This window comes from Fringilla coelebs (genome assembly GCF_963513975.1).
Source record: "Fringilla coelebs genome assembly, chromosome: 15".
NCBI classification, from domain to species: Eukaryota; Metazoa; Chordata; class Aves; order Passeriformes; family Fringillidae; genus Fringilla; species Fringilla coelebs.
In genome coordinates, this window is record NC_140041.1 from 18,157,796 (window position 1) to 18,172,895 (window position 15,100).

Sequence of the window (15,100 nt, forward strand, 5' to 3'; positions counted from 1 at the left end):
ACCTCTGCGTGGCTGCCAGCGTTGGGTGGGCCGTGCCCTCGGGTGCTGTGCTGGGTGGGCTGCTCCCCAAGCTGTGTTTCTGCTGTTTCCTCATGGGGTCATTGCGGTTTTCTCTGGTTTTGAGTTTCTTTGGCCCAAATCACAGGGCATTTCTCTATCCAGGGGGGTGCCTGTACCCCGCACGCTGGCAGCACACGTGGTCACCAGTCTGTGCCATGGGGTGACAGGGGCACGTCACAAACACAGGTGCCATGGAGCCCCGGCAGCATCACCTGCCGTGAGCCAGCCTGGGCAGGGTCATTGTGGGGCTGTGGGACAGCGAGGTCACCCCAGGGGGCACGGGCAGGTGAAGCATTCCCAGCACCCTGTCCATTCCCAGAAGGGCTGATTCCTGCTCCCTCCCCTTCTGGTCTCACACCGAGCCCCATGGGTGTAGTTCCTCTGTGCTGAAGTAGCAGCTGGTAACATCTGGCTTACAGGGACTCCCATTGTACCAATTCTTGGCATTTGGGGTTAAAAGAATCTCAAACCCGACAGCTGTGGGTGCATTTATGGTTCTGCAGGTCTGAGCTGTGTTCTGCTGCGGAGCTTTTGCTGAGGGCAGCAGTGCCTGGCCCTGCCTGTCGCATTCATTTTACCCCAGAACAAATCCTACAGCGCTGTTCTTCACAGAAATACATTTTGGGAGTGAGCTGGTGAGTCCTGAGGTGTCTCTAGGCTTAGTCAGTTAGCTTGCAGCAGGTGCTGGCTGTGCTCTGGCCCTGGGCATGCTGTGTGCAGTATTTTGGGGCGTGCTGTGAGCCCCTGTGGGCTGGTGGCTGCCAGTGGGCTCCTGTCCCCTGGCCGTGGCCGTGGCTGTGCTGCACACCCCAGCACGGGCAGGAAGAATGCTCGCTGGCCTCTGGAGATAAGGATGTTTTTATGGTTGAATTGTTTTGTAGCTCCTATTGAATGTGTTCCTGGATTAGCCCTTAATTCCTGCACAGGGCCAGGGGGAGTTCCAGCGGTGCCCAGGCTGCAGGGACAGGAATAATGCTGATTCTGCTGCAGGGTAAATCAGTGCCCAGGCGCCTGCCCTGCCTGCCCTGGGGTCACCTCCCCTGCACGTGTGGCACCGCGGTGGCCCCGGGTGCTCTGGGGGAGGGTTTGGGCCATGTGGGGCAGGGAGGCTGGGAAGGGGTGTCCCCTCCCTGGCTGGGATGCTCGGCCCTCTGTGCATCCTTCTCCTGCTGTGGGGCTGTGATGGCTCCCACTGATCCCTGGTGCTGGGTGGGATCTGGGCTGGCTCTTCCCACGTGTGTCACTCTCAGTGTGACAGGTCCAAGGTCTGATGTGTTGTGTTGGCCCTTACAGACCATTCCAGTGTCCAGCAGCAGGGATGGAGATGCTCCAGGGGTGAGGAGCTGCTGTGCTGCCTGTTGCTGGTTGTTGTATCTGTGTCACTGCTGCAGGGGCTGGGATGTCACCCCTGTGAGCCAGTGCAGATCTGGGGCCATTCCTGACTCTGACCAGGGATTTGCTTTTCTGAGCCATCTTTTATTTTTCAGTGGTGTTTCCAAGAGGTTTTGGTTTGTCTCCCCATGGCTGGGCATGGTGGCCTTATCTGACTGTCATTGTCTCCATGCTGCTGTTGTGACTCGTGGCTGTGGAGCTGGGCAGGCCTGGGGGCAGCAGACCCCTGGCTCAGGATGTGCTGCCTGTGAGTGAGGGGTTCTGGGGGTGTCTGGGCCCTTGGGCAGTGGCTGCCTGCAGCCAGAGTTACATGAGGTCTTGGCAATATCCTCTCTGGCTTTCCTTCCTCTTGCCTTCTCTGCTGAACGTTTCACATCCTCTTTGTCTAAAGGCAGGCGTGGGGACAACGTGTAACTGTGGTGCTGCTGAGGGGCTGCTGGGGCTGGGCAGGGGAGGGGAGGAAGATGAGGAGGGAGGAAGAGCCCTCTGCAGAGCTGGGCAGGAGCAATGCACGGGCATGCAGGGATGGTGAGACTGGAGCAAGGACGCAGAACAAAGTCTCTGCCAGGGTTTGGTGAAAGGGCTGCTCTGCCCTGCTTTTGCCCTCTGTGTAGGTACAGAGGGAAATAGGAATGATTCACAGCACTTTCTCCTTCCCTGAGAAGAAAGAATAAATTCAGAAGGTTGAAAATGATCCTCATTTGCTGAAGGGCTGGTCCTGCTAAATATTCTCAGATGCCAAGGGCATCTCTGGAGTGTGTGTGTCTGCGTGTACATAAATGCTGTTGGATCTTTTTCCCCCAGCGAGTTTCAGTGCCTGTTTCCATTGTCTCCCTTTGCTGCTTGGCTGGTATTCAGTGACCTGGTTTTCAGCAAAACGTGTCCCTCTTCCTCCCTGATCCACCATCCATAAATTATTCAGAAAGTTTTGCAGATGCAGAGACTTCAAGTGTGACATAAATAATGAACTCGAAGCCTGGATGCCGTGAAACTCGTTCTCCAGCACAGGAGCTGTGGTGACCGTCAGGAGCAGGGATGCTGAAGGATTTTATCCCTTTGCATGTCCCTGTGTGAGGGCCAGGCAGGCAGCCAGTGGCTCGTCCCTGTGCTGGCATGGAGGGGGAGCTGAGCCCGGGCACCCAGAGGGTGATGAGGAGATGCCCAAGCTTGCTTTGGGAAGCAGGCAGCACACCTAGGGATAGAGGATGTGGGGGTGCAGGGGCTGCCAGCCACTGCCTCCCCCGTGCTGTAGCACAGGGCTGAGCCTGGCACTCTCCTCCTCCTCCTCCTCCTCCTCCTCCTCCTCCTCCTCCTCCTCCTCCTCCTCCTCCTTCTCCTCCTCCTCCTCCCTGTGCCCTTCTCCCTGTGCTGCCAGGTGCCATGTCCTGGTGGCCATGGGGCTGTTGTCCCCTTCAGGCCCTGGGTGCATCCTGGTGCCCTGCCACGTTTCTGCTGGTTTGTTTTCCTTCTTCCAACTCCCAGGCACTAATTTGAAGCCACCAAAGCCGTCCACGCCCTGGCTGCTGCCATGCTCCCACGGCACAAACTGCAATTTGTGTGGTGGGGCTGGGCTGGGGTGGCTCTGTGAGCCCCCTCCCCACGAGGGCACACGGGCTGGGTCCCAGTGGGGCTGTGCCGTGCCCTGGGCTCCCACGGAAAGGCACAGCTGGGCTGCTTTGGTGTTCTGGGTCACTTTTCCTTTTGCTGTTTTTTTGTCCCGCAGGTCCCATGCCAGCTCTGTCCCCACCAGCGTGTCCCACGCTGGCTGTGGGCTGCTCCTGCTCCCAGCCGAGGTTTGCTGTCAGAGAGGTGTGGTGTCCCTTCTGCCGGTGCCTGCAGGGTGTGATTTTAATGAGCTGTCCCCTGGGCTGACCCCTGTGTGCCTGCACCGTCCTGTGCTGCCACCTGTGCTGCCACCGTGGCAATGCCAGCAGGGCTTTTGCTGCAGCTCTGGGGTATTTCCTGGGACACATCCTGCTCCGAGGCTGCTGTGCAGCTCTAAACCTGCCGTGGGCTGCTGGGGTGGTTCCTGGGTGCTCTTGGTGTTCCAGACTCAGGGATGTGCTTGCTCACGGGTTCTGTTCCACCTCCCTGCAGCATCTTGGTGAAACTGAGCCTTTATGAGGTGTCTGTGCCCGTGGCTGTGGGGTGGCAGTGCCTGTCCTGGATGGAGCTGGCGCTGGATCTGCAACAGAAGCGAAAGTGAAAGTTTTGCCCAGTGTTTACTCAATCCCTTTTGACACAAACAATGCTTAGGCAAGTGATAAGGGAACGGATGGGGATTGCCCACTTTGCCCCTTGGTCATTGTTTTTGCATTCTGCTCCCCATGGCCCCTGGTTCAGCTCACCCGGTCCCCCTGGGAGTGGGTCTGGGGGAGCCCAGGCTGGGTGGGCAGAGGGCAGGTGGAACAAAGGCTGCTGTGCACCGAAGGGCCCTCGTGTGCCTCTGCAGGGACAAAGCCCTTGGGTGTGCTGAGCATGATCCCAGTCTGGGGCTGCTTTGTAACCTGCTGCCATCTGGGTGACAGGCCCTCGTGCCCCAGCTGTTTGGTGCTGGGGAGAAGGAATCCAAAGCCCATCTTACGTTATTTTCATCCTTTTGCTGTTCTGGTCCCTGAAGAAAACAGTCACAGCCCAAACCTACTCACCACCTTGCTGCAGAGGTTTAGGTCTGGCCTTTCCAGGAGCAGCCCCTGGTTGTGCAGGTGCAAACCTGAGTGCTCAGAGCCGTGCTCCTGCCCAGGAGAGCTCTGCAGGCTCCAGTTTGGAGGAGAAGGAGCCTTGTGCTTCCTGGAGGGTGCAGAACCAGCAGTCAGCACCTGGCTGGGTTGCTGTGACCGCTGGCGCTCGTCCTGCTCGGGTTGTGCTGTGAGAGATGGTGCTGGCTGTGGTGGTGGGGGCCGCCCAGGTGAGTCACCTGTGCCTGCCCAGGGCTGAGCCTGGCAGCCTCCTGTGCCTGCCCAGCCTCCCCGTGTCTGCCCAGCGCCGGGAGCTGCTGCCTTGCCACAGGGAGGTTTCCTGGAGCATCCATGCCTTTCCCAAGGAGCTCGTTCCATGCTTGGAGGGGCAGGGGAGGGTCCCTGCCTGCTCCCCCAGGCCCCCCTGGGCTCTCCCTCTGCCTTGCAAACCACAGGGAAAGCACGTGGCTTTGGGTTTGGCTGGTAAAATGATTGACTTTGATTTTTTCCTGCATTGTTCGCCCAGCCGAGGTGTAATGTGTAACAAGGCTCTCCTGTGTCAGGGTGCATTTTCCCCTCTTCATTCCTGTAGGAAACTGATGGTGTAGGGAATACTTGGAGCTGTGGAGGAGGGATATGGTTGTGGCTCAGCCAGTCCTGCACCAGCAGAGCCAGAGGCACCAAGGACTTCTCCTCCTTTGCATGACCTGTGTGGCTTGTGCAGCCACATCCTAATAACTTGTCTGGGATTTTATTCAAATGAGGGATAGGACAGGTGATAGTAGTGTGCTTCAGTTTTAACACAAGCTGATCCTCCTCTTCTTTCTCAGTGGAAGTTAGCAGCAGGAACATATTCCTGTTGGGAGGTGCTCTTTGTGATGGTGGGTCTGCATTGTGAGCCCTGGTGGGACTGGCAGGGCTGGCTCCAGGGGGCTGCACACTTGTCCCACCCGGCAGGGCTGGCTCCAGGGGGCTGCACACTCGTCCCACCCGGCAGGGCTGGCTCCAGGGGGCTGCACACTTGTCCCACCCTGCAGGGCTGGCTCCAGGGGGCTGCACACTTGTCCCACCTGGCTCTGCCGAGTGTCAGAGGGAGCTCTCCCTGCTGGATGCTGCAGTGGTTCCCCTGTGCACTGCCGTGGCTGTGATCCACGCAGGAGGATCCTCACACCCAGGAGTGCTCCCTGTATCCCCAGGGAACATTCCCCCATCTGCCAGGGGATCCCACCCCAGCCAGGACCCCACAGTGCTGGCAGGTTTGGGGACTGATGGTGGGAGCCAGGGAGGGCAGGATGGGCTCGTGGGGTCCTGCAGGAGGCACTGGGTGGGTGCTGTGGGGCTGGAGCTGGCTCTGGCTGTCAGCAGCACTGACAGGGAGCCCTGTGAGCACCAGGGCTGGGGTGTGCAGGAGAGCCTGTTCATGATTCCATCTTTTACACTGTGCTGACAGAAGGCTCCTTAACAGGGCTGGGAGATCTCTGTAATTGGGAGTATGCCACAGAGCACCTCTGGGCATGTGTCCTGATAGCTGGGATGGGGACAGAGCCTGGAGGAGCTGCAGGGCCTGTGCTGAGCTCGTGTGCCATGCCAGGCTAAACCCAGCCTTTTGGGATGTTAGGAGGTGTCCTGGGATAAAGGGCAGCTCTGAGAGGCAGGGGCTGGCACTGCCAGAGCTGGAGGAGACTGAGAGTGCACACCTGTGTGCAGGGAGGGACTCTGGGCAGGGGGGTCTGGGCAGGGCTTGTGAAGGGCCAGGTTGGATGTCCCTGTGTGCCCCCAGCACTGGGAGTCACCCACATGCTGTGTCCTGCTCATGCTTCCAGCATGGAGCAGATTTGCCTGATTTGGGTCAGGAGGCTGTTTTCCCCGGGCTGCAGATGTGCTGGCACAGCTTGAATCATCCGTCTCCATTTGTTTCTGCAGTGCTGCCAGACCGAGGCGTGTGTGGCATCACCTGAGGCGTGTGTGGCATCACCTGTGGTGTGTGTGGCATCACCTGTGTGCCCTGGACGTGGGCTGGGAGCGGTGGGCTCGTCAGGTTTCCCTTTTTCCCTTTGCTGTGCTGTAGCAGCTCTCAGTGACGTTGGGAATACGAGTGAGGAAATGCCGTTCCCATGGTTGCTGCGGAGGCTGGAAGGCGGCGGTGCCCGCTGTCCCTGTGCTGTCCCTGTGCTCTCTGCAGGCTGGCACACGGTGCCCGCTGTCCCTGTGCTGTCCCTGTGCTCTCTGGAGGGTGGCACACGGTGCCCACTGTCCCTGTGCTGTCCCTGTGCTCTCTGGAGGGTGGCACACGGTGCCCGCTGTCCCTGTGCTGTCCCTGTGCTGTCCCTGTGCTCTCTGCAGGCTGGCACACGTGGTGCTTCTCTGGCTGATTCAGTACCAGGGATGGCATGGTGCAAGGAGGTCCTGCCCTTGCTGTCTGCCAGACCCCTCCCTGGCTCCAGAGGGGGACCACCACCCCCTTTGTTTGTGCCCTAAAATCCCAGGAGCCACAAACCAGGGCAGGGCTGCTCAGGGGTTGGCATTCCTGCCCGTGGCAGAGGGGCTTCAGTCCCCCCGCTGTGTCTGGGGGGGCAGCAGCAGTGCCAGTGTGGCCAAGCCAACCCTGTGGTTCTGGTCTGGGCCGTTCTGGGCCCCTCTGCAGCATCCAGCAGTGGGACAGGCTGGGGGACAGCAGGGGACGGGGGGCACGGGCTGTGCCAGGCGTCCATGGCTGGCTCAGGTTACTTCATCCTCGCTTTTCCTCGCCGTGATGAGTAGCTGTAGCGTGACCGCGGTGGGTGGGAGGGGAGGCAGAGCGAGGGGGAGCTCGTACGGAACCTGCACAGCTTGTTCACTCTGCCGTGAATCATCCCCTCCTCCTCCCCCGGGCACGCCAGCGGCTGTCACCGCCCGGGGACAGCCGTGTTTTCCCTGCCTGCCTGGGACAGGGATGTTTTCCTGAGACAGGGATGCTTTCCCTGCCTTCCTGGCACACTCCCCATGCCAGAGGTGCTTCCACCTGCTCTGTGAGCGCTGGTGGCCCTGGGCCTGTGGGCTCCTGCCCAGGGTGGATCTTTAGGGCATCACCCTGGCTGTTAATGGCAAGGATATCAATGGCAAGGATGGTCTCCAGCGTGGCTTGGAGGAGCTGGGAGTTGGCTCCTCTGCCTCGGCACCCAGCGGGAGCTGGGGGGGTGCTGGCACACCGGGGTGCAGGGAGTGTGCTGGGATGCTCTGTGCCCTGGGGACCGAGGGGGATTGGGTGTCTGTGCTGTGGTGCCAGGCGGGTTTCCAGCACAGCAGCCTCCGGACCATCTGGCCCTGGCACAGAGAGAGGGGACAGCCAGGGCTGGGGCTGCCTGCTCAGCCCTCCCTGCCTGCTCTGCCCTCCCTGCCTGCTCTGCCCTCCCTGCACCCTCAGGCAGGGCTGGGAGCAGCCTGGCACAGTGGAAGCTGTCCCTGCCCATGGCAGGGGTGGAATGAGATGAGCTTTGAGGTCCCTCCCAACCCAAACCAGTCTGGCATTCCATGGTCCACAGTGAGGGGGGGTGAAGGATTCTCTGGGCCGAGTGACCTGTAAAAAGAGCTGGGGTGTGCCTTTTCCTATCACTGCCTGCTACGCTGTCCCTTGCTGGATTTTCATTCTTTTTCTCGCTGAAGCAGCGTCTGTCCAGAGCGATGCCCTTGCTGAGTGCTGGTTGCTAAGCAATGTTTTACAAAAAAACCCAACCATTGCAGAGCAGAGCGTTGGGCGTCTCTCCCAGGAATTCTAGGGGAAAGCCCAGGTTAGTTAAAGGCAGTGATTTCTTCCTGGAAAGGGTGGTCACATACTGGCACAGGCTGCCCAGGGCAGTGGTGGAGTCACCATCCTGGAGGGGTTTTACAGATGACAACAATGTTGATTGTTGGCTTTGGCAATGCAGGGGGAACAGCAGGATGTGAGAATCTTTGAGAGCTTTTCCCACCTAAGTTATTCCATGGTTCTGTGCTACACCCTGGGCTGTGCATCCCTGTCCTCACCCTGCGTGCCTCCCTAAGCTCCACTAGAGATTTTGATTTATATTTCTCTTTTCCTGTCGAAACAGGAAAATTGACTCACTTGCCACTGATGTTCCTGCAAGCACAGTGGGATTTTTCCTGTTCTTACAGCTGAGGTGGAGGAGCACCGGCGACAAAAGGATTTCCGCAGCCTCCTTGGGAGGAGGAGGAGGAGGAAGCAGGTTGTGCAGAGCAGCTTCTGAGGGGCTGGGAGCTGACCCTGCCCTGGCTGTGGGTGAGAGCTGCTGCCTCTGGGATGGGGACAGGGGAGGCAGTGCCCCGTGCCATGGCCTGGCTGGGAAGTGCCAGGAGGGCCTCCTGTCCCTCCTGCCCGCAGGGACAGGACATTGGTCCCCTCCCCACCTGGGCCACGGGGGTCTCTGGGCCCATCATCCCCTGGGCACCCCAGTGCTTTGGTGCCTACCCCTTGGGAAATCAAGGGGGCTCCCTAGTCCCACCTATTAGCTAATTAGATTTAATAACTAACTAATCCAGAAGCAGGGCCAGTGCCTGAGGCAATCGGCTCTGCCTGGCGAGCTCTGGCAGGGGCTCTGCCACACACCCCCCCCCGCCAGACCCCTTCTGCTCCACTAATGGGCATTGCCTGGGTCAGGAGCAAATTTCTTGTGGATTAGTGTCCTCTAAATCGATTAGCTGTCTCGGGCAGGGCGTTCTGTCCTAATGAAATGTGATTCCAGGCTCCAGTCGATTAAATATTGTGGTAACAAGGGTAAAGTCATCTGCAGCCTTCCTGTGGGTCATGCCAGGGTTTGGAGAGGAATCACAGAAATACACAGTGATTGAGGATGGAAATGGCCTCCAAGATTATCCAGTCCAATCTGTGACCCATCACCATCTTGTCAACCAGCCCAGAGCACTGGGTGCCACATCCAGTCCTTCCTTGGGCACCTCCAGGCATGGGGGCTCCACCACCTCCCTGGGCAGCCCCTTCCCATGACAGACCACTCTTTCCAGGAAGAAATTTCTCCTGATCCCAACCTGAACCTCTCCTGGCACTTGGAGGAGAAGCTGCAATTACTGGAGCAGTGTTATGCTGTTAGGGACTGACCTGCACTCCCCAGTGAGGGAACTGGGGGCCATGGGGAGCTGTGAGTAAAACAGTAAAACCTTTACTTACAAGTGTAAGGCTGGAGGCATTTACATCACCTGCCTGGGGCAGTGGCAGTGGGGCAGTGTGCAGGTGGAGGGGAAATGTGATATTCAAAATGCTGGTTTTGGGAATAGCGGTCAGGGATTGGGGTTTGAAGGTCAGGCACTCAGTGCAGTGGGACAGCTGTGCTCAGCAGGTCTGACATCTCTCTCTCTGAGCCAGCACTGTGCCCAAATCCCTGGCCTGACTGGGACACAGGGATTTTCACTGCTGCTTCCTCACATTGTGTGCTGGTGCAGCCGGCTGCCCGTGGAAATGCCAGCTGGGGCGGGAATTTTCCATTTCATTACCATGTCCCTGATGTTTTCCAGGCACTTAAGCTGTTGCCTGTGTTTGCTGTTTGGATGCATCCCTCCTCTGTGTTGGAGTGGTGAATATTTACACTTGATTTTATTCGGAGACCGTGCCTGCTCCCACCTGAGCTCCTGTTGCTCTGATGCCTGGCTCCCTGCCTGGCAAACTCTGGGCTGCAGGTTAGGACAGGCTGGGGGGTTCTGCCATAAAACAACACCAGGATGTGAACAAAAATAAGCACAGGGAAAAGTGCCAGACATGGGAGCTGGGTGGGGAAGTGGAGAAATCCCATTTCATTTTGTTTGGCTTCTGAGTGCACGAAATGCTCCGTGTCCAGCTCAGAGCCTGGGGATGGCACCCGGGGGATGCTGCCCTGTGCTGGGGGGCAGGTGGGCTGTGTCCCTCCAGGAGCTGCAGGGGGCTGTGGGAGGACGGGGATGTTGCTGTGTTCGTGCAGAGCACCAGGAAGCCCCCTGGGCAGGGCTCTGCTCAGTGCTGGCGTTCTGCTGATCCCATGTGCCGGTTCTCTGCACGGTGGTGGTCAGCCTGGAAGCTGCCTGCCAGGGTGGTGGTACCTGGCTTCGGGCCCCTTATCTTCCAGGGCCATCCTGGGGGTGTGGAGTGGTTGCCAGGGCTGCCTGGAGGGCTCTGGCAGGGCCGTGTTTCTCTGAGCCCTGCTGGCCCTTGCTGGGAGTGAGGACTCGCTGGGCTGTTCCTCCCTGCAGCTGCAGACATCTGTCTCCTCAGGCTCTCCAGGAATGGGAAGCCTTTCCCAGGGTCGTTTACATCGTTCCTGGGGTTTGCTCCCTGCGTGTCCTGGCTGCAGGCAGGGCAGGCTCTGCTGCCTGGCACCTGTGGCTGCACACGCAGCCCAAGTCTTCCTTTCCTGGTGGGATGGAGAGGTTGTTGCTTGGTGGTTCACATGCCCGGTGCTGAAGTCCCTCCAGGTGGGACCCTTGGTGAGGGGGCCCTTCATTAACTGTGTCGGGGATACTTCATCAGCTGCATCATTAACCCATCCCTGCTGCCTGGACCAGCTTCTCTCCTGCCAGTGTCACAGCCCTGGTGACACTCTGAGTGGGAAAGGCAGAGCTGTTTGCAGGAGCTGGGTTTCTGCAGTGTCTCAGCCGCTGTGAGACAAGGATCTGACTCACGAGAGTGGCTTTGTTGCAATATGACTTGCTGGGTGAGTGCTAAGAAAAGCTGAGCAGGAAGGATGGAGAGAGGCTGAGACCTTTGCCTGTGGGGCAAAGCAGGCTCAGCGCTGGGCTCAGGGCTCCAGGGCCTGAGAAGTCCAGGGCTGATTCATGGCTGAGAAGTGGGGCAGAGGGGCAAGGGTTCCAACCCCCTCAAACTGGGGGAAGGCAGGAGGGTGGCTGCAGCAGTGGGAGTTGAAGGAAGTGGTTTCTTGCCTTGGTGCTGCTGCAGCCCTGGCCCTGCTGCAGGATGTCACACTGGACTGGCAGCTTGGGACCTGCTGGTCCTTCTGGCTTCATTTCCCTTGGATCTCCAGCGCCTTCCATCAGGAACCTTGGGAAGCTCTGCAGAAGCGTCCTGGCCTGGCAAAGCTGCCAAGATGAGTCTGAGCATTATTGATTTGGGGGTGGCACGATGACGTGGCCAGGGTGCTGGGCTGGTGGGCAGCAGGGATAATTTTAGCTGTGCAGCCAGGCAGCCCTTCCAAGGCTAACTTTGTTTTTCACGAAGTGCAGAACCTTGATCTGTGAGAATGCCGTGGAAATGCTCCATGTCTTGAGCGTGTTGCTGATGTCTGATGTGCTGTTTGAGCCTGTCAGTGGTGCCATTCAGCACACAGAGGGCTCTGTGTCCCCGTGCCCAGCGCTGCCATACGGGGCCAGCTGAGCCTGGGCTCCAGGCAGACGGGGATGCCTGGGCTGGCAGCAGTGCCCAGCACTGCCCTGGCTGCAGGGCAGGGCTGAGCCACAGCTGGGGCATCTCCTGGACCTGCCCTCCTGGGGCATCTTGGACAGAGCTTCAGGTTATTTTGTGTCTTAGCACAGCGAGCAGTTCTGGGTTTTCTGCTTGCAGCGTGCTGTGTAGGGGACGTGTGCTTGTAAAGTCGGTGCAAATGAAGTGCTGGGGTTTGGCTCCCTGGGTGTGCTGCTGAGACTGTGCTCAGCTGGAGGCTGTGTGTGTGGAAAAGGCACCAAAATGGGGTCTGGGGGGCTGTGGGGCCACTCAGTGATGCTCTCTGTGCCTTGGGGGTCCTGTCTGGGGTGGCTGCAGGGACTGTGCCCATGGCCCTGGTCCTTGGAGTCACCTTGCTGTCCTTGGCACCCTCTAACCTCCATCTGTGGCATGTGCCAAGCAGTGGCAGCCTCTCCACAGGCTGTTGTGCAGAACATGATGGCAGAAGCTGTGCTGGAGGTGGGGTGGGCTCTGCCCATCTGGTTTTATGTATTTGCTCATGATGATTCAGAGAGGGGAACCTGCCAGCAGCTGCCGTCCCATCCTACATCACTGATTAACTCCAACCACCTGGTGGAGAAGTTGTTTAATGAACAGATCAGTGTTAATTCTGCATGGAGGTGACTCTGGGACTGGGCCAGGCCCGTGTCTCACGGGAGCAGGGCTTTGCTGACCTTGCTGGGAAGCGCAGAGAGGGGATTTAAACCTTCTGCAGCAAATGAAGCGTTTCCTGATGCTGCCCTGACGCTGGTGCTGACCCCAGTGCTGCTGGGGCTGGGGCTGGGGCTGGCTGGGTGAAACTGCAAACTGGCAGCTGCAAACGCTCCTCTCAGGCACGAGGTTCTTGTTGCTGGATTCCTGCACGAACTGCGGGGCCAGGCTGGGTGAGTGTCCCGTGCAGAGTGCTCCAAGCATCCGTGGCCAGGCCCAGCTCTGACCTTGCCCACAGCCCCTCCCTGGGTATCCCTGAGCCCAGAAGGGGTGCTGGGCTGCATCCCTGGCTGGCTGTGGGCACAGACACCATATTGCTGCTTTCTGAGCACCCTCAGAGAGGCAGGCTGTAATCCGGGGCTGATTAGAGTGGCTGTTCCCTGGATTACCCATCCCGGCTGGCCCCTGCGTGCCTGGGGAGCTGGGGAGGTGCTGTGTCCTGTTCCCTGCAGCCAAATGAGGGCTGGGGGTGCTGAGCCCCCAGGTCTGCCCTGCTTGGGGCAGAGGGGCTGCTGCTGGGCGCTGGCATTGTCCTCCTGTCCCTCTCCGGGGGCTTGCAGGGGACAGACAGCCCAAGCTGCTGTTCCTGCTGCTCTTTGCTGTGGGGGAAGGAAGGGGCAGGAGTCTCAGTTCCTGTTGTCCACTTGAACAGTAAATATAGGCTATTAAGCAGTTTTCTTTGCAGGAAGTGTAGAAATCCTGCTCCGTGTGAGCACAGCCTCTGGCAGAGCCCAGAGCCCCGAGCAGCGGCATCCTCTGCTCCCCCTCTGTAGCAGCATTAACCCTTCATGGCATGGCCAGACTCAGCAGCAGGCTCATCTTCAACCTGAACCACCCATCCTGCTGCTTCTGTCCCTGTCCTGGGTCCAGCTGAGCCAGAGATTTTGCTCTTTGCAGCTCATGCAGCAGACTGGCTGCAGAGTCAGCTCTGGGGAGAGCCCCCCGCTCTGAGCCAGCAGGTTCGCTTTGCCCTGCCTGACCTGATCTTCCCAACATGGACCAGGCAGCAGGACCAGGCAGGGGGGGACATTTGTCTTCCTGACATCTCAGTTGGATGTGTTGTGGTTCCCCTCAGTGTCCTGCCTGTTGTTTTGGGGGTGCTGGCTGCAGACCTGGCTGTGTGGGGTCACCCCATAGTGCCCGGGGTGCTGCACTCGTGGAGGAGGGGTGGGAAATCATGACACAACCCTTCTACAAATGGCCTGTTTCAGCAGCTCCAAATTCCTTTGGAAGAGGCTTTTTATGTAAGAAGCAACCACTTGAGTCTCCTTGTAGTAACAGCAACCACTTCCCAGAAAGACTGAGCTCCAGCAGCTGAGGAGGAGGAGGGGGGACACGGGGAGCACGAGGTGCTCCCCTGCTGCTGATCCTTGCCGGGTTCCTGGGGCTGGGGAAGGTCCCTGCAGGCAGGTTTTGGGGGAGCCCTGGAGCTGGAGGTGTGTGACTGGGATGGAATTCAGCCCTGGCTGCAGAGGGAGGAGGGGACAGTGGGGTGACCCCTGGGCTGGCTCGGAGGGAGCAGGGACAGCCAGAGGAGTTATCTGAGGCTGCTTCCAGGAAAGGCTGCTGCCCTCTGACCTGCAGGGAGCTGTCCCTGTTCCTGCTGTTCCTGGGGTGGGTGTCCAGGATGCAGTGGGTGGGGAGGATGCATCACTTTTTAAAGGGCATTTTTTTTCAGATCCTTGGTTGCTGGAGCTGTGCAGGTGAATTTGTGTGTGCCAGTTTTCTGTCAAGGGGACTTTCCCAAAGGGATTGTCCCATCCTCACCGGGCCAGGTGGGAAAGGGGAGCCATGGGAGTGATGATGATGATGATGAGACCCACAACCTGAGCTGGTTGTGTTGCTCAGGCAGAAGGATTTATCAGGCTTTTTGTGGTGGCTTTCTCTGATGCTGTGGTTGACTGAACAAGCCAGCAGAGGACTTGGAAGGAAAACTTGCCAGCCCCTGGTGCAGCCCTGGTGTGACTCACGTGCAGGATCTGGGTGGTTTTGCTCGTGCCTGAGAGGAAGCAGCAGATTCTGTTGAGCATTTGCAGGATTTTGGGTTTGCTTGTTCACAGCCCTGGGGAAGAAGAACCCGCAGGAGCTGAGGCTTGTCAAGGGGCTGCCCTGTTCTCCCTGTGCCTTCCTGCTTCCCCTGCAGGGCTGTTGTCCCAAAATGTAGCTGAGGGGTTCCAGGAAGAGGGGGTGCTGGGCATGGGTGGCCTGACAGTGGCCTGGGGAGGATGATGGGGCCCCACAGGGTGGGCATGGGTGCCCCTCTCTCCGTTTCTGGCTGATCCTGCTGCTAATTTTATCCTTTATCACTGTCACTCCAGGAGTTATCTCCCTCTCCCCCTGCCTCTCCCCTGCCTATTTATAAGCACTGTGGGCCATTGCTGTCAGTGCTGCTGGCTCCAGAGGCATCTTGGCTTTGCTGTGGCTCATGCCTGGTCCCAGAGCCCTGACCTGCTCCTCACTCTCAGGTGGAGGACAGGGTGGCCCTGGAGAAGGTGGCCCTGGAGAGGATGACCCTGCCCTGGGCTGGGGAGCTCAGTTCCCCCCAGGTGATCATCCCTGTGCTGCTGCAGCCTCCAGCTCTGGGGTCCTGCCCAGCCAGTGGTGGGCACGAGGGGTGTCACGTCAGGCCTGGTTCAGGTGGGGACGTGGCACATGGAATGTGGCCAAGGGCTTGAGGGGCTGGGGGCCAGCAGGGGCTGGGGGGGAGGAAATGGTTCCTTAGATCATTAACATCATCTTCCTGGTTATTCCAGGGCAGACAGGGGGGACTGGGTGAGAGTCCCCAGCAGACCCTGGGACTGCCCCAACAAGCTCTGGCACCAGCATGGGCACGTGGAAAGGAGCA

General features: G+C 59.0%; 1 protein-coding gene across 3 annotated transcripts in view; it reads left to right on the forward strand.

Moving 5' to 3' along the window:
* ARHGAP26 (Rho GTPase activating protein 26) overlaps positions 1-15,100 on the forward strand; it is a 100,542-nt gene that overhangs the window by 1,182 nt on the left and 84,260 nt on the right. The window lies entirely within an intron of this gene.